General features: G+C 45.0%; 2 long non-coding RNA genes across 2 annotated transcripts; one reads left to right on the top strand and one right to left on the bottom strand.

The window, feature by feature from the left end:
* The first annotated feature begins 591 nt into the window (after positions 1-591).
* LOC135399560 (uncharacterized) lies at positions 592-21,886 on the top strand. Its single transcript, XR_010424338.1, has 3 exons — positions 592-893; positions 983-1,029; positions 21,815-21,886. It is a non-coding gene; the product is annotated as an uncharacterized LOC135399560 (long non-coding RNA).
* On the bottom strand, positions 9,991-10,810 carry LOC135399559 (uncharacterized). Its single transcript, XR_010424337.1, has 3 exons — positions 10,787-10,810; positions 10,580-10,719; positions 9,991-10,148 (listed from the first exon to the last, which is right to left on the bottom strand). It is a non-coding gene; the product is annotated as an uncharacterized LOC135399559 (long non-coding RNA).
* Positions 21,887-24,941: the final 3,055 nt, after the last annotated feature.

Raw genomic sequence — 24,941 nt, forward strand, 5'->3', positions numbered from 1 at the left:
AAAGTTTGTGTGACATATTCTTATACGTCTTTTTGTTCTTATCCTTACGTGATATCCTTACCTGACAGTTTGTGTGACGCATCCTTATGGACGTTGTGTAGTAATTGCAATATCTTGTGTGTTACCGGTGACACAGAATCAAATAATGGCGCAAATAAAACTAGAAAAACGTGACATTTGTTTGGTTATCAATCATTTGCATGCGCCGGGGCGGGGCGTGCGCAAGATTGTTCTGGGCCAGCGGCGTTCTGCTAGCTATGCATTACTAGGATTGTATTGCTAGCTGTGCATTGCTACCAGCGTCTAGCAGGTTGCGTCATAGCTAGCAGCCCCTTAACACCTTATCAAACGCCGCAATAAAATAAAAAGCACTCAGTAACCTGGCCTGGAAGTCGTCATTATGCTTTCGACATGCTCTTAAAGACGAAATACTCCTACGCGAAACGCACAATTAAGGACTACATTTCATCTCAGTTTCGCAGGTGCACAACAAGATCGATGTCGGTTACTGGCAATCAGAACTTCCGTTAACGCCACGTATATCGCATTCGACGGAAACATTTGGCAGTTCACAATTGAAACGCTGGTCAATCAAAACCCAAACGAAACGCCGTAGCACAGATAAGTGCAGCTGTTTTGATTCATTGCCAAGGTTTTGATTGATTGAATGGCATATTAGCCACACGTTACGAGGTGTTTCAAGTGTTTTCTCGTGAAATCTTGAACACGTTGGATTCTCAAAGTTAACAACGAACTATCAAAAACAAACAAACAAAAACAATATAACCAGGCCGTGAGGGTATAGCGCTAATGGAGAGTATAGTTCTTCTGGGATCGGTGTGAGATGAGGGCTGCTATTCTGCTGTTTGTCGCTTTGCTGATTGCATATCAGGGTAAGTGCATAATTCTTCTGAATGGGTAAATCAGCAGAAGTAAGCTTAGCAACATTGTGTGATTAACATTAGCGGGAAATATTTTACAGCTGAAGCACAGTCCACGAAATGTCAACGGAAGTGGCTATCAACTTACGTATGGCTTTTCCTTTCCATTAATTTATCGTTATACCCCGCTATTTTTACATTCATTCTATACTGTGAGTTAAAGCGCAACAGGAAGACAGAGACAGATAAGTCAGACGAACACACGCGCTACTTCCAACGCTGTTTATTCAAGAAACGCTGCGTTATATTCATCTATGAGGGAAGGGCGCAGGACCGAAGAAATGCTAGTTCCTAAATGTTTTGCTTCCTATCCCATGCTCAACAAACAAGCAGAAAGATTAACTCTTCCTTATATGCAGGGTGTCCCAGCTAAATGCGAACATATTTTTTAATAATATATATCGCTTTTACCGAGATGAAATCAATTGCAATATAGCATATGCTGAAGGGCACTCCTTAGGAGGGCATTAGCAAACTCTTAAGGCAATGTCTTAGTTAACTTTTTAATTATAGAAGCCACGAAGTTGCCCCATGAGAACATCTGGTCCCTTCGGTCACCTGATACCGGAGCCGTTTTCAGAACAAAAATCGGTTCGATACATCGTCCGCAAAAAATTCGTGAAGGAACACCATTTTTTTCTTTATTAATGTTGATTGCGCATCTTCAGAGACGCGTCTTTCCTTCACCCCAATGTGAGAGGGTGAAGGAGCACAGTGCCGCCTCATGTGTCGAAGGTGAGCTTTAACTTGCCGAAACAAAACAAAAACAAATGTATTGGGTGACTTTATGCGAACTGCCCTTATCTTGGGTTGCATTTTATGTTTTCTTTTAATTTTTTTCCAGGACGCAAGAGGCGATAGTGTGCTCTTTCACCCTCTCACATTGTGGGTGAAGGAAAGACGCGTTTCCGAAGATGCGCAATCAACAAAATAAAGAAAAGATTGTGTTCCTTCACTAATTTCGAGCTATCGAACGGATTTTTGTTACAACTCCGGTATCAGAGACCAGATGTTCTCATTGAGACAACTTCGTAGCTTTTATTATAATTAAAAAGTTAATTATTGAAAGTTAATTGAGACATTGCATTAGGAGTTTGCTAAAGTCCTCCTAAGGAGTGCCCTTCAGCATATGGTATATTGCAATTGATTTCATCTCGGAAAAAGTGATATATATATTTCTAAAAGATATGTTCGCACTTAGCTGGGACACCCTGTATATATGTACTGTATGGGACAATGCTGTCGAAAGTCAGCACTCCATGGTCTGTGGTTGGAAAATTTAATACGGCGTGGAATGGTCAGTACATGGTCAGCGCCTCGAGAACAATATTTACAATCTATGAGCTATGAGCTATGAGGCTATGGGGCTATGAGGTGAGTGGGGGGAGTTGGGTATGAACAATTGACACTCGATGGAGCATGAGGCGAGTGATGGAAAATGAAAGAGAGGTACTGTTCATGGAGGGACACCTTTGACAGATACAGAGTCCCCTTGCACCAAAAGCGAAGGGTGGAACCGCCACCGCTGTAGAAAATCCGTCGCCGCCGAGTGCAAAGAGCTCTTGTTGTAAGTTATTAGCCACAAGAATGCGCAGTTGTCGAACCAGCAGGAAAATGGGGGTGTTCCGCCGCCGTTGAGCGACAGCCTCACAACGGGCCTTCCACAACACTGCAGCGCCACACGCGGTGACTAGCACACTCAGCTTGTTAGGGTGTTTGTTTCACGTCATTTCAGGCAAGGAGGTCCCATCGACCTCTTGGATTTTAATTATTTTTTTATATTTAGAAGCTCATGGTACATGATGATCAAAAACGGCAAAATGAATTATTTCTACCGAATAGTTTTTGTGCAAAAAAATCGAGAAAATGTGGGCCTGGATTCGAGTATTTCGCTTTTGTCGTTTTTGCACGCGTATATCGCCTGAGTTTTAAAAGCTATTGTTCTGCAGTTTTTTTACGCTTTAGCATGCCTACTGACCAACAGGCCGAGTACAAATTTTGGAGCGCAGGTGCAACGCCCTGTGATATAAAAAATCCTGAACATGCTCTAGAGCGCAGCTTTGTTCCAACTTCGACACGTGATTTCTCTGGCTGTAGATGTCTCTCATTACCGTATTTGGTATCAGTTTACTCAGCTTTTAATGTTCTTTCATTTGATATATCTCTCGCACGTGTACCTTCTATAGGTATCTAGTGAGATCGACAAACGTTTAAGCATATTTCGAAAAAACAAGGATTTTGCGTGTCAGTTTCTCAAAAAGGCCCCTTTTCATTTCATTAATTTTTTGCCAGGATATGGCCCGATGTTACATCTTTCAGCTTATATAAAAAATTCTGCTTCAAAAGGTGTGCACTGGCGATTAGCGCGTTAAAGCGCGGCCCTACTCTGCGCGCGTAGGTGTAGGAGTGGGGCTGGCGGTACCGCGGGGTGTCGGCGCTCTGTCGATGTCGTACAAGAAAATGAACAACTTTGTGTAATCAAAAGTGGTAATTTATATAGACGTATTTACAAGACTGCAAAATCAGAAGCAGCATTTCACAATAGCAGTGACAGAGGAAATGATTTCACTGAGTTTCTATGAAAATGTCACTTTTCTGCATTCACTGTCCGCGGTACGAGCTATGAATGTTTCTCGGCTTCAAGTTTCCGATGTCTTGCTTTGCCACACATGCGAACCTTGTATGCCAGGTTGATGCGGTACATTTACCCCTTCCCTTTTCTTTTCCATTCGAAAAGGAATGAGGAACTTCGAATGAGGTCACTCAGCGCTAGATGCATAGCGCTCAGATGCATGCACTCAGCGCTAGATAGCTCCTCAGCGCGTAGATGCAGCAACTGGATGCGCTTTAGGTATTTTGGCAAGCATGTTATCATATCTTGTGATCCGAGAATGGCGTCTTGCTCACGTGAACGCAGGTTATGTGTCGTGGCATGGTGCTTGATTATTCCACCGATCCCGTCGCACGCACTTTTGCCGTGGCCTGTTCCTGTGAACAGCCATGTCGCACTCGCAAAAGTAGACTTGGAGAGCCCATAAAGCCTATACCGATTTTTTAAAATGGCTTGCCGCTCAATCTGACACATAAATCATATTAGCTGCAAGAGGAACATTCTCGTCAAGCCACTCTTCAATAGCGATGGAAGCCAACAGCGAGTGTGCTGAATCGTGACACAGGTCTTCGCTCACCACACCAAAACTGTAAGTTTCCGTGCCAGCTGTAACCACACATGTGAATATGGAAATCTGTTTTTTTTTTTTTTTTTTTCAGTGGCATGCTTGTATTTCACTAGGCGGAGCTACTGACCAGTTTTCAGCAAAGTCAAAGTGCATTATGTCCGTCTTGGTAGGTGGATTAGTCTTTTTCTCCCGTATAGCTTTGCTCTGAACGTTTCTGACGTAATTATGACAAATGTGGGAACCCGCCCACTTCCTTAGCTCTGAGAGGAAATGTACAGCCGGGACTTCTTTTTTGACTAGAGTTCTGGATTCCCACAAGGCAACTGTCACATCATCGTCCATGTCAATGCCGACTTTGTCAAGAGATAAACCCTCTTCTCCTGGGCAACACTGACAAAGTCTAAGAAAACAAGGTGCAGTATTCACTTCGCACATCATATATGACTTGATTTCCTCGGCTGTTATTGCAGAACGACCACTATTTTGTACGGTACACACACATAACTGGAAGTTTGCGCAGTAAATGCAAGAACAAACGTCCTGCCGAGTATCTATTTTCACCCACTTTGGACATAGGCTGTAAAATTTCGTGAGGCCTAGACTTGTACCTGGGTTTTCATCTTTGCAAAGTTGGTACGCTTCACTCACTGTTCGCGTCATGTAGCGCCTGACAACTTGGACCTTTTCGTCGTTGATCACCACCGTGAGCACGTCTTTCATGTTGGGGCTTTGCACAGAGCATCTATAGTCGTCGTCTGTGTAATATTTCAAGGCAACGTCCACATCTTCCTTTCTAGCCTTTTTTCCCTCGTAGATGTCCGGAACAGCCCAGACTCCTGCCTTATCCTTCAGCTTGCGCGCTTTTTCAATCATATGCTTCGTGGATTCTGGGACCAAGCGCTGAATATCTTTCTTGCTGAGGGAACTAGGAAGAAGCGTGTACAGTCGGCACCGATCTTGGTACGAAGTGCATTTCTGAAGGGCTTTACGGAAGCCCTCCACCCACTGGGAGCAGACGTTGCACTCGTCCTGCTCAGATGTCTCAACGTCATAGGCTGCTTTAACTTTCTGTGACATCTCCCGTTGGGTCTTCCTCTTCTTTCTTCTGACGTACGATTTTCGTAGTCGTTGCTTCACTGCACCAAGGGTCTTCAAAGGTGTAACATCAATATTTGCGGCAACAAGACTACGGTTTACGTCATCAGTTGCATCAAGCTGGATTAGACGCGGTTGATCAACGGATGTCGCTTGACTCGCACACGACGAAGAGGAAGATTGTTGAGATAGAGCTTGAACGATGGAAGCATCATACAACTTGAAACAGTGATGACAGAGATAGCCGTGTTCACACACCAGCGATGCTTCGTTGACAGACAAACAGAACCCTTTAAGAGCCCCGATATTCAGGTCGCTCACCTTTCTCCATTGTCGCTGGTTCAGAAAAATCTTCTTTTTATGCCTCCTCTTGTAGTCAGCACAGAACACGCGTTTTGAGCTCAAAGCCCTTGGCATAACTTAAAAATATTGTAAAGTGAAGTAAAGAAAGCCTCGTAGGAACTTGTGGGAGCTCCCTGAAAAAGCAGCTTCTAACTCGAACTTTATTTGTACAGTATGCACGTCACCGTGTATGCAGCTTGCGAGAGAGAAGTTTTACATTCGCTGACCATTTAGTCGTTAGAATGCAGCTGTCATGTACTTTTCGTTGGAGACTTAATCCTCTTGAAGTTGAAGGACACCTACACAGCAACGTACTCCCAGGGGTGGATTCTTTGTTTAGCAGGAAGTCAAAAGCTTGCCGACGAATAGCTAAAGTAAGGAGAAAGCCAGACAGCCTTGCCCAAACGAAGGGCGCATCGACAAGAGGTCTCCATCGCACGGTGCGGTCAGCCCCACTCCGACAACTACGAGCGCAGAGTAGGGCCGCGCTTTAACGCGCTAATCGCCAGTGCACACCTTTTGAAGCAAATTTTTTTTATATCAACTGAAAGATCTCACATCGGGCCATGTCCTGACAAAAAATCAATTAAATCAAAAGGGGCCTTTTTGAGAAACAGACGCGCAAAATCCTTGTTTTTTCGAAATATGCTTAAACGTTTGTCGATCTCACTAGATACCTGTAGAAGGTACACGTGCGAGAGATATTTCAAATGAAAGAACATTAAAAGCTGAGTAAACTGATACCAAATACGGTAATGAGAGACATCTACAGCCAGAGAAATCACGCGTCGAAGTTGGAACAAAACTGCGCTCTAGAGCATGTTCAGGATTTTTTATATCACAGAGCGTTGCACCTGCGCTCCAAAATTTGTGCTCGGCCTGTTGGTCAGTAGGCATGCTAAAGCGTAAAAAAACTGCAGAACAATAGCTTTTAAAACTCAGGCGATATACGCGTGCAAAAACGACAAAAGCGAAATACTCGAATTCAGGCCCACATTTTCTCGATTTTTTTTGCACAAAAACTATTCGGTAGAAATAATTCATTTTGCCGTTTTTGATCATCATGTACGATGAGCTTCTAAATATAAAAAAAATAATGAAAATCCAAGAGGTCGATGGGACCTCCCTGCCTGAATTGACGTGAAACAAACACCCTAACAAGCTGAGTGTGCTAGTCACCGCGTGTGGCGCTGCAGTGTTGTGGAATGCAGTGTTGTGGAATTGACGTGAAACCGGCCAGGGCGCCTTTGATCACACCGCACGGGACAGAGCACATTCGTGCAACGCCTAACCAAGGTCCAGAAGATGCGGGAAATGCGGCACTCAAATAACACATGGTAGTTCCTTTCTGCTCGGCGGGCTGTGCGTTTCTGCCCCGTAGTACGGGCAGGCCAAATGTCCAGGTGTTTTAAGAGTATTTCTTTCAGGGTAATAAACACGTGCAGCGCATCGCCCACCTTCAAATACAATATTGGCACAACACTTTCACGCGCAAGTGATATCAGTGATATAAGTGATCAATATGAACTTGAGGACCACATTCAAACACGAATCACGTCTCAGTCTCGGCGTGAAATTCCATCATCGTAGGAAGAACATAACCACCCACGAACGATCGAATAGACGAATTCCTTGGTTGGTGGCGCCCTGCCTGCCGGTGCTGCGGGAGGCACGTTGCCCCGGAAGGACCGTGCGTCCTGGACCGACTTCGTAGGGAACCTGACCGGCAATAGAAGCTGAAGAGAATTCATGAAAAAAAAGGCAGCCGGATTGCCCTCAGTTTCGATGTGGAAGGCAATGACCTTAGCCACTAAGCCACGGTAGCAAGGTAAATCGGCGAGTTGGGAATGGCTTACCAATTACGATCAAGGGTGTGATTTTATTTCACTTGCGGAAATTGGATAGATGAATGTGAGTCTTATTCTATTCGAAATCTAAACTGTTACAACCCCAAACTGGAAAAGAAACGCGTTCAATTTAGAAATCACACACGCACTACGTTTTCCGCGCAGTAGCACGTAGCACACCGCGAGCGCCTATGAATATCTGGCGCTACAGTTCCGGAATCTCAGGTGCGCGATGGGTCATTGGGCGCGTTAGGTTCGTTCTCCGGGAACGTTCCCTCTTTCAGGGGATCACTTAACACCTCCAAAGTGACTTCCGGTGCACATTCCCGGGTGCACCCTGCGCACCCCTTCTTCGGAGCCGGTGTACTCCCTATCAAAAAAAATTAGGTATGTGATCCAAAAGGATCACCTCACATGTGATTATGACAGTGGGTCTCATTCAGACATGCCTTATTAGATCATATTGAGGTCTTATTGGACCTTTTGAGGTTCCTATTCATTGAGGTCACATTAGATGTTGCTTAGCACTTATGTGGTCTACTTTATGTGACTTAATGTGGTCCACTATGTGGCTTAATGTGGTCCACTCTATGTGGCTTAATGTGGTCTCGCCTGGACAGCTATTCCAGATATCGTGACCCCAGGATGTACAGAAGAGAGAAGTAATGAGTTTTTATTAACCTTTATTGGTTTTCAAAGATGACTAGATATCATATCACAGTTTATATGCAAAACTCATCCGCTAGCATTGGGACGAGAAAACAAAAAACGCCCCATTGAAAGGACAAACGAGGATGTAAACCGTACACTGCAAAAACTACAGTGTAATATCAAAACAGGTTCCTTCTTTGTTGTATCAAATATGCACAGTAGAGGTAGTAGTTCGTGCCTTTAGAGACAGCTTAAAAACAAGCTTTTGTCTTTAAAACGGTACACAATAAAGGAACATCTCAATAATTCAGCACTTAATTAATGTTAATCTGGTAAATACAATTAAAACTGTGGTTCGCACTCACTGTTATAAAGAGTATGTGCAGATGACCAATTATCTGCCTGTGGATAGCTCACAAAAGCTATCAATGACATTTAAATAAATGAATGAATAACATGCCCAAAGTGATGATGTAGATAAACGGACGCTCTGGCACAACACACACGAGTTCACTGGCGTCAAGGTGCCAAGACAACTTTCCTCCTTCGCCCTCTTTCTTTTATTCACTCCAAGGCACGTGCACCAACGTCAACATCGCCGTTGTTGTGTGGGGAAGACATCCTTTTTAACTGTGCCATTTGAAGAAAAGAAAGAGGATGAAGGAGAAATGTGTCTTTGTACCTAGACACCAACCAAGTCCTGTGTGTACTGTGCCTCAAAATTCTGCTGATTAACATCGAGCAGCATTACAACTACAAAATACATGCTCTAATCATCCAGCGCTTAGTAGACATCAGAGAATCCCAGAGCGCACTCCATCGTGTTGAAATTATGGGAAAAGAGTCATCAGAAAAGATGGGCAGCTAGGCTATGTGAAGGTAGACGGGTAGAAGTCCAGCGAACTAGTAGGGAAGTACGAAGGCAGTTGCCTCATGACGAGAACTGCCGATATTTCGAACAGAGAGTGTTCTTCTGGGCACAGTCCGCATCATTGGTATGTATTTAAAGGGTTAGGTATGACGGGTTAAAGGTTTATGCGAATTGTGGGTCAACAGCCCGAAAGGAAGAAAGGGTCCGTACAGACTTTTATGGCTGGAGTGAATGGCCGCTTTGTTAGAATGTGGAGGGGATTCTGTGAATGAAGTGATCTAGACCGGTTACAGAAGTGGGAGGTTCACGAACAAGGGGACGAAACGGGACGACAGGCAGGAATTGGCGAGCATTCCAAAAGATAAGCAAGTTAGTGGTTTCGGAATGCTCGTCAATTCCTGCCTGTTGTCCCGTTTCGTCCCCTTGTTCGTGAACCTCCCACTTCTGTAACCGGTCTGGAGCAAAGATCACTTCATTCACAGAATCCCCTCCACATTCTAACAAAGCAGCCGTTCACTCCGGCCATAAAAGTCTGTACGGACCCTTTCTTCCTTTCGGGCTGTTGACCCACAATTCGCATAAACCTGTAACCCGTCATACCTAACCCTTTAAATACCATGGCAATGATGAGGACGGTGCCCAGAAGAACACTCTCTGTTTGAAATATCAGCGGCTCCCGTCGTGAGGCAACTCCCTTTGTAAGCTATGTGAAGGTTCGTCACAAAGTTGACGGGGTTCTTCCCTGTTGGCTCCTTTTAGATCGACATTGTGCTGTATGCGAAAGAAAGGGGAAACCAAAATGTCAGACCCCCAACTTTCTTCGGATAAGCCTTCTCCCATAATTCCAAAGCAGTGCAAGGGGCTCTAGGATTTTCCAAAGTTGTCTATTCTCAGCTGCAGGATAAAATTAAATCAGGTTTGTTGTTCATATATTAAAGAGTATCACAAACAAAGAAGGTGGAAGAGGACAGACGGGACAGATAGTTGGCCATCTCTACGGAATGATCACAAAGTAGCCTTGAATGTTTCTGTGAGGACGAGAGAAAAAAAAAGATACAAAAAGAAAGGTATACAATGATAATCTTCAATCCAAACCTGTAGGCACCACAAAAACTGAAGTGGTTCTTAACATAAAAAACGGGGGAGAGCACATCCTGGTGATATAGTTGTCTGTGCTTTTGGACTGTTCACGAAAGCTCTGTTCTTCTGATCACGGTGACCTCTGTAAAATACAAAAATAATACGACATTTGCATGTAAAGTCATTTTTTTATTCTGTGCAAGCACTGCAAAGCAGCTGTGGCTACGAGCAACCTACAGATGCGGACAGAGGGAGAAAGGACAGTAGGAAGGAGTGTGTGTGGGGGGGAGGAGGGGGGGGGTTAGTATGTGTCCACGGACGACTTCAGGGGGAACTGTGGCGTCATTCGCATGAAAAGTCTTCGGAGAACCCAGGGAAAACTTTAGGCAGCACAGCCTGTCGTGGAACCGGAACCCACCTCCTCCCATTATTCAGCATAACCTTGGCTACCACCAATTAGTGGGGTACCTTAATCCGATCAGTCATGCTGCTGGTAAAAGTCAAATTGCGGCTCCTGGTTCATGCCTCAATAAATACAAGAGAGAAGACTATGCATGCTACTGATGTACTTACCAGGGCTTCTCTCATCTTTTGTATCTTGCGAGTTTTTGTCAGGTCTCTTATTTTGGCACGCAGTACGTTCCTTACAAACAGCTGCTGCTCATTCTTAGACTTTTGGATCGTGTGCGTACTGCAGTACTTAGCGAAAAAATCTGAAGTGAAGAAATATTGCAGTGGGCACTGGCGATCCTTACAATAAAGATAAACAGAAGAACATACTGTACAAGGCAACGAGTTTTCTTCCATCAACGCACTCCTTGCCAACGGCCCCACTTTGAACAAATCTGTTGGACGGGAGGCCAGTGATGCTTTTGTCCAGTAGCCCAGCAGTAGAGAAAATAGAGACGGCAGCGTCCCTAACCGCCTTCTTTTCATCACCGATTGCCAGTAGGTGTTCATACTTTTCGCATGGCAGCCATACTTCATTCCCTAGATGAATCTGAGAAGAAACGACAGGACTTATAACACTGCGGCTAACACTATGGGTAGAAAGCCATTACTATACAAGCTGCATTGCAACAATGTGCAGTTATAGTCTTCCCACACCACAACTGAAGCAAATGAAAGGAGAAGGGTGATTGCGTGCCAAACGTTCCAGGCATTGCACTGGACCATCATCTTTTTTTTTTTTTTTTTCAAATAAGTTGTGGTTGACTGTTCTCACGCAGGCAATGCTCTCCTGGCTTACTTGTTACATAAAAGGTTTTTCGCTGCATGACAAAAAAAAAAAAAAAGATGGCTTCCTAAGATTGTGATGGGAGATGTGACCGACCTGGTGAAAAAACATTCCAATAAAATAGCCTTTTCGCAAATTCCTATCAAATCTCTTCTGAGTAAAGGCAAAGCATAACACTTTGATGCCCAGACCCATTTAAGGTTGATCTACACTGTATCGAAAACTAAAAAATCGAGAAGCTTTTGAATGTTACAATGAACTCTGCAATTTTTCAGACCCATTTAAACTGTTCAGAGCTGTTGTCTAGGAGGCGTAGAATGCGTTAGAAGTACTTTGAGGCACCCAGACCTGAAAGGGTGCTTAGCAAAAAAACAGGAAATAATGCTTTTTACTGCGCTTTGAGCCGTCATTTGCACACTGAGGAGGTCCTGGTGAAATTTGAGACTCGTTGCATTTAATTTGATTGCATTTGCCCTTGAACATTTTCTACAAAGTTTCAACAAAACACTGCTCTGTCTTGGCAGCGAAAAAAATTGCACTTCATCACCCTCGCAAATATCTAGTGTTGCACCAGAAGGCAGGTTTACCCCCAAGATGCATCACTGCTGCCGCTGACAAACAAATATGGGAGTGAAGCAGCATGATTTGCATCCTCGAGAGAAAAAAAAAAGAAATGCCCCAGAGTATGCACACTATATGGTGTTACCGTGAAAACCACAATTTACAATTATCATCAGGTCATTAATGCGACTTCTTTTTAACAATTGGCTTTGCAAATAATTCCCCTGAGTATCGAAACTGAGACGTTTTCGCAATGTTCCCTTGAGATTGAAAACGAAACTTTACGCTCTCACTGCCACATAAGACAGTGACGGTGCCTAATGATCACTAGTGTCAAATGAAAAAGCTAAGTAAAGAAATAGTGAGCAGAGCATGTTGGTTGAATGTTGCACATTCAAGTATGCATGTTGAACAGAACCCCCGCATGGTGTTTTCTAATGCTCCACTGTTGAACATGATGCTGTTTCACACATTCGATCCTGTGAGGTGCCCGTATCGCAGCACCGCCCCACGACACTAAAAGATGTGCATAGTTGAGAACGCTACACTTAGAAAAAAACAAACAGGACACATGCAAACAAAGTGTTTGTGCTGTGTTTGTGCAGTGCTTGTGCTGTCCAGTATGTTTTTTCCCCTCTGAGGTTCTTAACTATGCACAGCTTTTAGTGCCTTTTGACGGTGCAGGTGAACGAAGCACATCACACGGTTGAATGCATGAGACCTCATAATATTCAACAGTGCAGCATCAGAACACACCAGGGATCCTGCTGTGGAACATCAGAGAACAGACACTAGGAACACCACATTATCCCACAGTGAAGAAACACCAGAAATGTCCCAAATCACAGCTACTAAGATCATCTGAAAGCTTCAGGTTCCAACGAGAACGGCCTAGTCAGGCGACACAGTTCAGTAGGAGCACTGGGACTACTCTATGAATAAAAAGTGTCGATCAGCCTTCAACGGGTCTTTGCTCGAAAGTGTTGTGCTTTGCCTTCGTTCAGAAGAGATTTGGTTGGAATTTGCACAAAAAAAAAAGAAAAAACGATTCTGACCGGCAATCCAGAAGATATGGGTTCGAGTCCTACAGCTGGCTAACCTTTCAGTGACTTTCATCTTTCATCGCTATTTTGTTAGGTTGTCTTTTTCACCTGGTATGTCACATGTCCCATTCCAAATCTTGGAGAGGCAACCATGGCACAAAAAAAAAAAAACATAAAAAATGCTGGGAGACCACTAGCTGTATGGGAGCAATCAACCCCAATATATTTGAAAGAAATCAATAGATGGTCGAGCACAATGCCTGTCACGTTTAGCATAGAATGACCCAGGAGAAAATGCAAAATTGAGAACAATAAACATCACTTTGCCAGTTATTTCTACTGTACCCCACTTATCTCTATGTTTTTTCCCTCCTGAATAAGAAACCTTCAAAAAAGTTATCGCTTGAATACAGGGGAGTCAAATGGAACACCCAGTCAAGTTTTCTAGAGTGTTACTGCGCAATAAACAAGGTTGAATTTGCCCATACCTGCCCATTGTCAACAACAAAAGCCTCCTTTGATGGCTCACTGCTTTGACTGTGGTCCACCATTAATGGTCCCTCCTTCAATGTGTCAGGTGTCTCCAATTGTGTCACGGATTCCGTTTCGTTCCATTTCTCAGATAAGGAAAAATCTTCCTCCTCGGCGCTTTGACTGACATACTGCAATGATTACACTTACATACTTTGTTTATGCGTGAAACACAGGGTTACATACCTGGCGAAAGGAAGTATTTAAATTAGTAACCTTGTGGAATGGCTCAAGGTTCTGGGCAGCACGGGACTGATGGCCAGATGGCTTCTCTGGAAAAAACAAAGAACAGCTGCAGGCATGACGTTTACAGCATATGACCGACAATTATGGCAGGATAGTTTACCCAAATTGAGCACCCCAGATACAAGGGCAGCTTGTAGCTTATCATTTTGTTCCTGAAGCTTCTTTACACGTTGCTCAAGTGTTTTCACCTCTTGTCTCGCCTCTTTCAATTCGCTCTCAGCCACCACGCCCTCATCGTCCTCTGATGTTGATGCATACCGCTTCCTACTCTCTGCCACTAGGTCCCTCTCAAGTTTCTTTTTCACCTCGTCTGTCCTTTTCTTCAAGATTGCACGTTGCTGCAAATTATGAAAAGTTCTGCATACGGCATATACTGAAATCCTCTTGACTGAATCCATAAATTCAAGTGATCACAGAATGGGATGTGTGCCACCCACTATACACCATGTCACCAATCTGTCAAAAACTTAAAATCATGCTCCAGTATGGCTGTATACACATACACGTATCCTGTTACACCAACAAATTAAAACACAGTTACATTCCCCCAAAACGAGATAGAAGCAACGTCAAGAAATCTCGCAGCACATTGAGCTGCACACTAAACTACATTAAAGGGACGGTCTCGTACCTCATGGTTATTACATGACCGAATTGAGTTGATAAAGATTTTAGAGCATGCCGCGATCTGTGTTGTTAACAATAATCCCACTTGTATCCGAACTGTTAACAATAAGAACGGCTACGTCAACCTGCAGGGAAGTCCGTGATTGGATGCGGAAATCGTCTGCTCTTGTGCCCAGTAGACTTCCTGCAGACCGATGTCATGTGTGACATTGCATAAAAGTGAAGCGCACGTTTAGTCGTCTGCGATTAAGCTATGTTTTGGCAAATTCCCCGAAGATGACTTCATTGGTCTGAATGAAACTGACGGTCGTATGTGTACAGTACTGATGATAGTTTGGGCTTTGTTTTGGAATCGCCCCGGCTGTACGCGACCGTCCCTTTAAAGAGGAAAACGAATGCCTCCAAACTTATTTCTGATTCTCATTTCCTACTGTTCCATACTGTGAAGTTGCCAACCGGACTTGCATGAACTGATTACCTATTGTTTTCCCTTTCTTACCATTGCATGTTAAGCACGCAAAACAGCATTTATTATGGCACATAGACATTGTCCAAGCAGCGTAACAGCCCATTTTTGTTGCAACTCTTGAATACAAGAGCATAAAACTAGAAAACCCGAAACCACAAACCCGAAATACCAAGATATCCCATGCTGGAAATCTCAGTTAGGTGTTCCAATCAAATTCAGTATAAGCATTCAAAATTTTGAAGCGCCGTCAGATGCCACTCTGCATTACGTGGCTTTTTGTATATGATTTTAATTTTTCCGAACTCCAAATTAGGCACTGTAATTGATTCTCCAGTCCATATACTTTCAAAATATATAAGGTACGTGACGCGCATAGTTTCGGAATGTTCCCGCCATTTCTCTATATGTGTGCAGGGCGCCAACGACACTAGATTACCATTCCTTTCGTTTAGCCAACCCCAAGCTACATGCCAACCTGCCTGGCGGACCTACACAAAAAAATCCATATCACACTTGACACTCACAATACTAATATTGGTGCAGATACACATCAAACGCAAAGAGAGTAACTTACGAGCTTCGCCGTTTCAGCGGGTTCATCGTTTGATGAGGATTCCTCGCTCACATCGAGTTCGCTTCCCATTCGAGGCGGCGGTACAGCTATTCTTTTCTTCTGCAGCGCCTCTGCCTGCTTTTCCGTTTCTGTTACATACGAGGCAAGATCCAAAGTTTGAACATCGACGGTTGCTACTATTACTCTATACACAAAATGGCTTACCTGCCAAACCCAGTATTTGAGCCTGGTAGTGACTATTTTCCATAGGGTTTTTCTCGGACATCCATTTTACGGCGTATGGTCGCGTTTTGCTGAAGTCACTGAGGTGTTCGGGATAAAAGTTCTTTATGTCTCGGACGCGAACAACGTGACGCTTCATATCACACATGAAACGAACGTACGCGTACCATGAGGGAGCCGAGCAGGAAGACGCTGTGGACATTACTTCGTGACTACGCTACAAATGTCAACTAAAGGACACAAAACGCACAAAAGAGTACTTATAGCTCCCCGAAGAACTCGCTCACGAACTCACGAATCGCAACTCGCAACCGCCAAAAGTGCCAAAAGTACCCACATGCCGCTCTGGCTGGCGTTGGATTTGCCCGGATCATGGATTTTGGCTTAGCGATTGGATACAGAAGAGAGAATATCGAGAATATCAAGTAGTAGGATGGACACGAATTAATTAAGAATATTCAAAGCCAGGCTTTGTGATCTCAACAATATTTTTTTTTCAAATACTTTTGATTTTCTAGTCATGTACGTATCATTCGTTCTTACCGTATAGAATCTGACCATTTCCGTTTCCGGTTCATCATTCTGCGTCTAGATTATTCCCGCGTCTTTTGGTTGCTCTATTCACAACAAAATGAATGAATTCAACACACGAAAGAGGTATCTAGAACCCGATCGGCCTTTTGAAGTTCCGTACGAAACAAAACGAAGAAAGCAGCGTGAAAGCCAAGGGCGTTCCTCCGTCACTGATGTGCCACACAGTGAGACTTGCGAACTGGACGAAGGCAGTGCTCAATCAGAAGGTAAAAGGGGTCCTGCGTGCGACCGGAATCCCGACGTGGAACCCACTCAACCCAGTGATCTTCTAGATATCACAGACTGGACAGGCACGGAAGCGCAAGAACACGACGGTGCTCCTGAAACCTCACACGATAACAGTTTCTCGCAACGTTCCCACGGAGATGAAAATGCCGTCCAGCGAGATAATGAAGGGCCGGAGGGTGGAGACACACTTCCGGAATCTGATCCGTGTTTCGAACTACTGGACGACCTTTCACGCCAGCAATTTCAAGCGAACCCTAATCTTACGAAGGCAGAAGTAATGGTGCTTATAATGGCGTATGTGTCTGCTTTCAACATCACCTGGCAACAACTAGAGGGCCTTGTGCAGCTTTTGGACACATTACTGGGCGTCCGATGGGGTCTACCGAAGTCGGCATACCACTTCCGGAAGCTGTGGATGTCACCTCGTCACACCTACCATTTTTATTGCCAGTATTGCTACGCTTACCTCGAAGAACGAATTTCTCGGCCAAAGGGACAGGAGAAAAAGAGGTGCCCTGAGTGCTGCAACAGTAATGACATGGGCTCGCTTGTCAATGGATTCTTCACTATTATGGACATAAGTTCGCAACTCAGATCCGTTGTGCAGAATTTTTCTCGTGCAGTAGGACACGTTATAGACCGGCGCTTGTCCTCCAAACTTTCAATGGAAGACATTGGGGATGGCCGCATTTTCCAGTCTCTAACCAGGAAATGCAGAGTTGGAATACACGACCTCACCCTCCTGATAAACACTGACGGAAGTCCAACCTTCAAATCCTCAAAATTCTCAGTTTGGCCGATTCTTGCAGTTGTAAATGAGCTCCCAGCAAAACTGAGGAGACAGAACGTGATAATGTGTGGCCTATGGTTTGGGAAAACTCATCCGAGGATGCAACTGTTTCTCAAGAAGTTCATCGACGTTGTGAAAAGTGTCCCAGACATCACATGGGAATGGGCCGGCCGTCAGGTGACCTCAGGCGTACACGTCCTTTACGGATGCTTTGACTCTCCAGCAAGAGCTGCCGTTACAAATTGTAAGCAGTACAACGGCCGATTTGGATGCACCTGGTGCCTGCATGAAGGAGTCACCATAGAAGGTAAAATGTTTGTATGACTGCATATACGATCACATTAGTGTGTGCCATACATCTAAATATAGTGTTGCACTAGAGAGTGTTCTGCTAATATCACTTAAAGGATAGAAAATGGTGGGCGGCTCCTTTCTGCTTCTGAGATATGCACCCATAAAAACTGAACAAATGTTGCCAAAAATTCCAGAAATTATCAAGTGAAGGGGGTGTTTAGTAAAAAATTGCATAACACGTACTGCCTCATGCAAAGCTGTGTATACTTTTGCTCACATTTCTTTCCTATGGCCATGAAATTTCACTGAAAGCTGATGTGCTTTTTATGAAGAGCCAAGCAGGACACTCATAAGACGAAGTATTGGCATAAGAAAGTGCTCCCAGATGCCCCCACAAGAGAAATCAGTGAAGCCTATTCCATCAAATATAGCCTAATCATTATCGTTGTGGTTTCTTTTCCTCACCAATGACAGTTTAAAAATACATAATCTTGGAAAGTTTCAACATGGTTTCTGATTAGGAAAACAACGGTGGATGTTTTCTTTCTATTGTCAGATTCGGAGGTACTTAGGTATGAAACAAGGAATCGAGTTTCATATGCATTTCTGTTGCAAGTATGCTCTAGTGAAATGCTAGAATTATCATCATTGTTACGACAGCAGGAGAGCCTTAAAATACTTTCTGCCATCTTTTTTATGCAGGTACAATGAAGTATCCTGTGGATGCAGTTTTAACTGAGGAACGAACTTCTGCAGGGACATCAGAAGACGGGATATTAGCACTGCAGAGTGGAAGCGATTCCCGTGGTGTAAAAGGACCGACGGCCTTAGCATGTGTGCCCAACTTCGACATTGTTTGGGGGATATCAGTGGACTATATGCACGCTGTGCTGTTAGGTGTGACTAGGCAGCTTACTGAACGCTGGCTCCAGTTCACGTCAGGAGACTGCTATATTGGGGGCCCATCAAAAATGTGTGCCATAGAGAACGTACTGTTAAAGTTAAGGCCACCAATTTCATTTACCCGTCTACCTCGATCTCTAAGGGAATATAAAGACTGGAAGGCAAATGAATGGAAAAACTGGTCGTTGTTTTATGGTCCACTTGCGCTAAAAGGCTCTCTTCCTGCAAGATATCTCCGGCATTTTGAACTTTTGTCTCAAGCAATATTTACCTTGCTGAAAGAAACCGTCTCACAGGAGGACATAGATTGTGCTAATGAGCTTCTAGTACGATTTGTGTTCAATGCTCAAGAGCTATACGGCAAAGGATTTATGACATATAACATGCACCAGTTACTGCATCTGCCAAAATGTGTTTCGAAGATGGGTCCACTTTGGGCACATTCTTGCTTCCCTTTCGAGAGTATGAACGGCAGGCTCGTGAGACTGATAAGCGCAGCTAAAGGTGTCCCTCTGCAAATTGTGGAGCGTTACTACCTTCAACAGAAAGTGCGGTATCTACACTACACAAGTCTAATGTCTGATGCTGCAAAGGCTGCTTGCGTGAAAATCACGAAAAGAACTGATCCTACCCTGTGTTCAAGTGACTGCATCAGGAAGATATCTTTCCGTAGCCCATCTGTGTTGACACTCACACCACAAGAGACTGCCCTCATAAACGAAAAATTTGCAACTCAACGGTGGACATGCAATGTGTTTGAGAGAGCCACGGCAAATGGGACAACGTTTCATGCAAAGTCCTACACTCGACCAAAAAAAACCTGCACTTCTTATGTCATTATCACTACGCAAAAGAGGTACGGCAGGATCGCAAAGGTATTGGAAGTTCTGTGTGAAGGAGAAAGAAGCTGCTGGCTTATCGTTGACTTAATAACAGTATCAAGCACCTCACTTTCCCATATACATGTTGTTCGTGACTGTAGTGCCGGACTGTGTTTGTGCAAGCCATGTGACGCCAATGTGTGCCTTTTCATGGAGGTTCACGGGATGTATTACATCTCCACCATTCCAAATCAATTGGAAAGTGACTGAGGTACCGTAATTTCACGCATATTAGCCGCGGCTTATGTGCGATTTTTTTTCCTCAGGGGCGCTCTGTGGCTTATCCAGCTGTGCGGGTTATCTGATGACTATTTTTTCCTGGTATTTTCCCCATACCCCATTTTTAACGAAAGGGCCAACAGTGTCTCTGGAACAGCACTGCCCTGCCGATGGACGAACAGTGCGTAACAGGGATGGGTCCACATTCGAGTAGATTGATCTTCCTGGTGCATTCCCATTTTCTGGAAGACCACTGACCCATCAATCCATGAAAAACGCCCAACAAGGGCACAATCCGATCTTGGTAGAACTCTAGAGCTGACCTCCTTTGTTGTACGCTATGGACCACAGGGGTTATGGCCTTCTCTATGGTCTCCTTTGTCACACAAATCAGTAGTCTCGTATTGCCCACAGCTAATCTAACAGAGAATTTTCAAAACGTTCCTAAAAGGGCGCCCTGCGGCTTATCTGCGGTGCGGCTAATATGCGTGAAATTACGGTACATCATGGTACATCAAAAGTACAGCATGTACACGTCTCAAGGTCTTGTGTTGCAGAGGCTGCATGTAAGAACAAGCGATTGAACCGCGTTTTGAAGAAGCTACATTTGCATGGCCAACAACATGACCACAAGAAACACAGTCATAGAGCAGAAATTTGGAGCTCAACAGTTGAACACTCCACTGTGTCAGTGTTCGGTAATCAACCTGCTATGTAGCGCCATAGGCTCGTACGTATCATAAGTTGTACGGCGCTTGTATTGTACAAAACAGTGTATGATGAAATTGAAACATAAATAAGAATACTCGTACATTGACCTGTATGTAGTGACCTTTTATTGCCAGTAGGCATGTCAATGCACACTGAATTTTAATGTAAAAAGCAGTCGATCAGGTTCACATGTTTGTCGGAGCTGGAAGGTGCACCACATTCTCAGAGATCCTACGAGCTTACATACACTGGTCGGGGGGGACCACCACCCTACCAAGACGAGTTGAAATCAGGTGTAGGGCGAGCCCTGTAGGTTGTACTTTTCCCCTTTGAAGACCCCCCCACATCCCCCCCCCCCCGAACTGACCTCTAAATCCTCCCATGACTTTGGTATGTACATGATCACATAAACCCCCGTTTGTGATCTTTCGACCTCGTACAGGTCCCCAGTGAGGGTCCAATGTGCATACCTTTGTGACCCATTTGACCTACTTGAGACCTCACACAAACTCATTCCTGTCTTCGCTGGTATCACATACAACATCATTCACCATATGTGGGACCCAATCCGACCATATTCAACCTCATATCTGAAGCATATTGGATTCTATGCTTTTTTTTGATAGGGCAGCTGCCTTTCGAAATGACGCAGCCGTTACAACACGTTGCAACCGTCCATGCTTTTTGTGTTTCCGGAATCATCGGATGTCGGCGGTAAATACTGATAATATTCCAGAGGACTGTTATGGTTTACTGCTATGTTTACTTAAAAGCAGACGACAGAAGAAAGCTCCATAGGTGGCGCGCGCTCAGCGGCTCTGGCGCTCGGCTTCCGGATTGCCTCACAAACACCATTAAGTGGAGACACCAAGGGTACGTTCCCCTAAGAACCCGGGATATGGCGCTCGGGAGCCTGCCTAACGCGCCCATTTTCGTCATCTTCGAATGGTCCCCACGACTGGGCTGTCGTACTTTGGTTTGAGCCAAGCGCTCGAGCATCGCTGCATCAGATCGCGTGTCTCAGTGGTTAGCGTGCTGGCCATGTCACGTCGTGACTGGGACGTACCCGAGTTCGAACCCGAGCTTTCAGACATATGTCGGCACAGTTCCCTTAGAAGTCGGCCCAGGACGCACATTCCCCCATGGCGTGAGTAGTGACGTTGCCCACATACGTGAGGCCGACAACGGCAAGCCCTATCACCACCACCACCACCACCCGAGTTCGAATCGCGTCATATGATATAGCAGCCCAATTGTTGACGTTCGCGTCAGAACTAGGCGCTCAATATTGTTTAGTCCAACCGGAGATGTTGGAGATGTCACGACGCTGAATTTCAGAACCACGGAGCGCAAAATGTAGTCCCACACAAACACACGGAGCACGCCGTCTCGCGGCTGATAATGAAGCCTGTTTATTGGCTGGAAATTTGAAAGGTCACGTCCCCCCAGAGCGTGGAGCTCGGCCATTCGGTCCCTGATTGAACGGCAAACGGCTACGTAGCCATGTGACGTGTGCGTGGCGGGTTACTTATCTTTCAAAGCATTTATATGGGTTACTGGGCTGGCACGAGCCGAACGAAATGTCTGTTTGATTACTATGACCTCCGTCCTTTCATGGGGTATCGCTATTTATGAAATGTTTGGCGGCCTGTTTACAGTCCCTTTAATATCCCAATAGATATATTGCACATACCAATGCAGCACGCCAGTGGGTCGCAGAGAAAACGAAGACGACGGATACTATTGCGTGGTAAGAGACACATGTTATCAAAGCACTGCCCAGTTCGCTTGATACTCGAATGGCAGCAAATATTCCGTTTGAAATAATGAGCTGAAGAGCTGCTTTTTTGCGTCCGGTATACGTGAAACGGTTAGTGATGTGTTCGCCTTTTGATACCACCCAAGCAGCACAACGTACTGAAAGTCGTGTGCAATAGGTGTGGACGGGTAGGTGGAAGACCTTGAACAGACTCCTGAAGCTAAAGAACATTGATAAGACACATACCGTCCAACCCCTTCAGTACATTGTGCTGCTTGGGCACGGACGCCTAGACTACCTCTTTTCCTTGAGGCGGACGCTCCGGATTGTGGTAGTGGTAGAGCCAGTGGCGTCACTAGGGGGGTGCAGGGGGATGCGGTCCGCACAGAGTGAAGGGGGTGAAGCGACGGAAGGGGTGGCGCCCCGAACAAATACTGCCGCTTCCTCCCGTTCTCTGTGGCACGATGACGCCAAAAAACAACATGAGGAGCCTTCTACGAGGCACATTATGTTTTTTTTTTCTTTCTGAGTGTGGTGTAATATGTTTATTTATCGTGAATCGCCTGGTACGGAAAGGAATTCGTTAATGGGGCATGAGGTGTTGGGGGGGGGGGGGTGACGTAAAGGGCCCTGCACCGGGTGATGCGTACCCCAGCGACGCCACTGGGTAGAGCTAGACACCGGAGAAAAGGTAGGACGTCCTCTGAACAAAGAAACTTTCTGAAAAAAGAACTTTCACAAGTGACCGTGAAGTTCCAGGAAGCTCCCCCCCCCCTACTCACTTGCTCCCTCTCGATACGGCCATGGCCACCTAGACTATGGTGCGCTAGCTCACCATACTAGACTGCGGATTAGAGTCCTGCACGGGCCGACTTTTCCGGGCTCGACCCGGCCCAGGCGCATCGAAAAATGGCCCGTCCCGTCGTCTAAGCAAATAGAGCCCGGCCCGGTGACTCTGCGAGTAGATCCCGGCCTAGTATTTCCAGCCGTGACGTACGCGTTTCTGGCGCTTATCAAACAAATTTATAAGTAAATTTATAAGGAGAGAAGACAAGGCCACAAACATACAAGTGATGGCGGTTTAACATCGTAACAGCACGCGACTAAATTAAATCCAGAACGCACGCGGTCATGGACGTTATCGTTACACTGTCAAGTTCTTGCGGAGGTAGAGGATGCTGTCGACAAACTCCTTCTCTCAGTCCCTACCCTCCTCACCAAGCTTTGCCAACGTGGTTGTGAAATACGTGAGGAGTGAGGAGCAATGTAAAGTGGCTTTGATAATGTTCTAGAGGGAAGAATCATATAATGTCCTTTGCTTGTCTTTGCAAAATATGCGCAGGAATGACGCAAACGCGTGATGATATGAACGCAACGCAACGTTGGAGCGCGTGCAGTCAGAGGATCCGGCAGCACGTGATATCCTCCCGTCAGGCTGAGAGACACTGAGAGACTGGAAGCCCAGTGCAAAGCCAGTGATATATGTATATAGACCGGTTGCTCTGGGCCAGGTGGCCCAGAGCAACCATATCACGCTGATCCGATCGCCAATCAGCAACCGATATCACGCTGTCTTGTCAACCAACTGGAGGAACTTTCCGTGACTAGAACGCTGTATGCGCAGTTCATGTAATATGGAAGAGCAACACGCTATCGAAGAAGAATGGGGATGCATTTCCGAGTCTGGTGTTTGCCTCTATTCACCTGCGTTGAGCAGCATTACGGATTTCAAATCACGAATTTGATTTCAATCCACATGAAACCCGTGTGGACTTGATTTGAATCTGATTGGCGCAAATTATTGGATAGAATTTGAATCTGTAATCAATTCCGTTTTTGCAGGGGAAATCGGATACAGATTGAATCCATTTTGTAAAGAAGGACTTGGACTTACTCAATCGTACTTTGCACTGGTATTTCACTTCGGATCAATTTTTTATAAAGAGGTATTTAGATTCAGATTGAATCCACCTTCAATAGACGGACGTGGATTTGAGTTGAACCACTCGTTATTGATGGGCTTCAATTGTAAGCTCTCTATTCATGTTGAAAAGCACGTCGTACGTTTTATTGGAAGTTGAAGGGACGCCCACAGTTTCCTCAACACAAATAAGCTAAATAAGCCTTGAAAGTAGTTCAGCCTTTCGCGTCTCCCCTCAGTTTTTCCCCTTTCCCATCGTTCACTAAGAACTGTCTCATTGGATCGCTCTCAAATAAGGTACCACAACAATGCACGTGAGGTCCACGCTGCTTCAACTTTTTCACCAAAGGGTTGTGGCGCGTCTGCTGATATCCCCTTATTCCTGCTTTCTGTTACGCTTTATTACATGCTTTTTCCCACCTCTGTGAGGCTGACAACGCCGAGCCCTTCCACCGGCACCACCACCACCTCCACCAACCTTCTGTTTTCCTCATGCGTCACCTTTCCGCTTTACTGTTTCGAGTGATCGGAAGAAAAATAAACCCAAGCTTCCGCGACGTCACTACTGAAAGAAGCTCTCAATTGGTTAACGCAGACTTAGCGCTCAAAACAGAGATGGAAAGGTTGACGTGGCTCTACCTCCACAAGCGCTGTATTATTGCGGCTCGCAGCACTGAGAGCAGGAAACCATAGCGTTGTTTTTGTTATAGTGCTGTGTCTCAAATCGTTCTGTGTGGGAACAGGCCTGAAGTGTACATTCAGGGTATTTTTATACATGGTATTTTAAGAATGAGCTACGAATGCCACATAGATGCCGCTTTCTTTTCTTCTTTTTTTTTCTAAGAGAGCGTATCATGGATGACAAATTAACAGAAATTCATGAATGTATTAGAGGATTTCGGGCAAAAGCGAGATAGAAGAATGAGAGACAATCTTCATCCAAAGCCATCCTGATAACCAGCATTATCCCGCATTTCTGGCACACATCTTTTAGGTCTCCTACTGGCATTAATACGTGTTGTCATGTCCGCAGACCGGAAGTTGGAGAAGAGGCAGATGCTATGACGGGAGGTGCTTGTCGTGGACAGCATTTGAGTACCAACAACAGCTGGATCCACGGCGGCC

The sequence above is a fragment of the Ornithodoros turicata genome, chromosome 7, assembly GCF_037126465.1.
Source record: "Ornithodoros turicata isolate Travis chromosome 7, ASM3712646v1, whole genome shotgun sequence".
Taxonomy (NCBI): domain Eukaryota; kingdom Metazoa; phylum Arthropoda; class Arachnida; order Ixodida; family Argasidae; genus Ornithodoros; species Ornithodoros turicata.